We start from the raw sequence: 2,473 nt of genomic DNA, 5'->3' as shown, positions 1-2,473 counted from the left end.
GTGGGACTGTCCCCGGCCGGTGAGGGGGGGCCGCCCGGCGTGCTGGCCGCGCGGTGCGTGGGCGCACGCGCTACAGCCGGCTGGTGGGGGCGCCCAGTGGCAGGCGCGCCGGCCGACGGACGCGGCAGGCGGCGCAGCTGCGCGCCGGGGCACCCTGCGCGCGGCGCCGTGCAGCCAAAGTGGGTCCTCGCCGGCCCGGTGCGAAGCGCGGTGGACATCTGCAGTGTGCTGGTCCGATTGAGGACTGTGTGCGTTGAGGATGCGCCGCCGCCCGGCACTCGGCGCCGCGACGCCGTCTGCTGCTCGGTCGCCCCAGCGGTTCTCGCTGGTGGTTTGTATCGCAGTTGTGCAGACGTGTTGGCACGTGCGCTGTGCTGGGAGAGTTCGCTTCGGCACCCACGTGGGGCCTTTGCCCTTCTGTGGCGCTGGCGTTGGAGCTGCCGGTCACCGTAGGTGGCGCGTGTTGTCTCCCGCCGGCAATGCCACGACAGCACGCTCCCGGGCCTCTGTCGGCAGCGGCAAGCTCAGTTGGGAGCACGGGTGGTCGCACCTAAAGCGTCTACTCGCCTAACTCCGGGCGATTGCGCCTCTCTCGAACCCGACCAAGTACTTAGGACGGCGCTGCGCGCCGCCGGGACCTGAGAGGGTTTCGAGGTGTATTGTGCAGGGGAGCTCAGCCTCCTCCTGTTTGCAGAATAATTGAGCGGACGCTTGCGTGTTCGCGCGGGCCCCCGGGACACACTCCCGGGCGGCCGGCTGCTCAGCTCTAGTTGACGCAGCTCCCTGGTTGATCCTGCCAGTAGTCATATGCTTGTCTCAAAGATTAAGCCATGCATGTCTCAGTACAAGCCGCATTAAGGTGAAACCGCGAATGGCTCATTAAATCAGTTATGGTTCCTTAGATCGTACCCACGTTACTTGGATAACTGTGGTAATTCTAGAGCTAATACATGCAAACAGAGTCCCGACCAGAGATGGAAGGGACGCTTTTATTAGATCAAAACCAATCGGTCGGCTCGTCCGGTCCGTTTGCCTTGGTGACTCTGAATAACTTTGGGCTGATCGCACGGTCCTCGTACCGGCGACGCATCTTTCAAATGTCTGCCTTATCAACTGTCGATGGTAGGTTCTGCGCCTACCATGGTTGTAACGGGTAACGGGGAATCAGGGTTCGATTCCGGAGAGGGAGCCTGAGAAACGGCTACCACATCCAAGGAAGGCAGCAGGCGCGCAAATTACCCACTCCCGGCACGGGGAGGTAGTGACGAAAAATAACGATACGGGACTCATCCGAGGCCCCGTAATCGGAATGAGTACACTTTAAATCCTTTAACGAGTATCTATTGGAGGGCAAGTCTGGTGCCAGCAGCCGCGGTAATTCCAGCTCCAATAGCGTATATTAAAGTTGTTGCGGTTAAAAAGCTCGTAGTTGGATTTGTGTCCCACGCTGTTGGTTCACCGCCCGTCGGTGTTTAACTGGCATGTATCGTGGGACGTCCTGCCGGTGGGGCGAGCCGAAGGCGTGCGACCGCCTCGTGCGTGTTCGTGCGTCCCGAGGCGGACCCCGTTGAAATCCTACCAAGGTGCTCTTTATTGAGTGTCTGGGTGGGCCGGCACGTTTACTTTGAACAAATTAGAGTGCTTAAAGCAGGCAAGCCCGCCTGAATACTGTGTGCATGGAATAATGGAATAGGACCTCGGTTCTATTTTGTTGGTTTTCGGAACCCGAGGTAATGATTAATAGGGACAGGCGGGGGCATTCGTATTGCGACGTTAGAGGTGAAATTCTTGGATCGTCGCAAGACGAACAGAAGCGAAAGCATTTGCCAAGTATGTTTTCATTAATCAAGAACGAAAGTTAGAGGTTCGAAGGCGATCAGATACCGCCCTAGTTCTAACCATAAACGATGCCAGCCAGCGATCCGCCGCAGTTCCTCCGATGACTCGGCGGGCAGCCTCCGGGAAACCAAAGCTTTTGGGTTCCGGGGGAAGTATGGTTGCAAAGCTGAAACTTAAAGGAATTGACGGAAGGGCACCACCAGGAGTGGAGCCTGCGGCTTAATTTGACTCAACACGGGAAACCTCACCAGGCCCGGACACCGGAAGGATTGACAGATTGATAGCTCTTTCTTGATTCGGTGGGTGGTGGTGCATGGCCGTTCTTAGTTGGTGGAGCGATTTGTCTGGTTAATTCCGATAACGAACGAGACTCTAGCCTGCTAACTAGTCGCGTGACATCCTTCGTGCTGTCAGCGATTACTTTTCTTCTTAGAGGGACAGGCGGCTTCTAGCCGCACGAGATTGAGCAATAACAGGTCTGTGATGCCCTTAGATGTTCTGGGCCGCACGCGCGCTACACTGAAGGAATCAGCGTGTCTTCCTAGGCCGAAAGGTCGGGGTAACCCGCTGAACCTCCTTCGTGCTAGGGATTGGGGCTTGCAATTGTTCCCCATGAACGAGGAATTCCCAGTAA

At 57.4% G+C, this 2,473-nt stretch overlaps 1 non-coding gene across 1 annotated transcript in view; it reads left to right on the top strand.

Moving 5' to 3' along the window:
* Nucleotides 1-780: 780 nt before the first annotated feature.
* The window catches only part of LOC126138840 (small subunit ribosomal RNA), a 1,909-nt gene continuing 216 nt past the window's right edge, over nt 781-2,473 (top strand). Inside the window, exon 1 of the ribosomal RNA XR_007528342.1 lies at nt 781-2,473. This exon is cut by the window's right edge and continues 216 nt beyond it. This is a non-coding gene — a ribosomal RNA (small subunit ribosomal RNA).

This window comes from Schistocerca cancellata, unplaced genomic scaffold (genome assembly GCF_023864275.1).
Source record: "Schistocerca cancellata isolate TAMUIC-IGC-003103 unplaced genomic scaffold, iqSchCanc2.1 HiC_scaffold_671, whole genome shotgun sequence".
NCBI classification, from domain to species: domain Eukaryota; kingdom Metazoa; phylum Arthropoda; class Insecta; order Orthoptera; family Acrididae; genus Schistocerca; species Schistocerca cancellata.
Note: the sequence above shows the minus strand (reverse complement) of the source record. Positions and strands in the feature narration are given on the sequence as shown.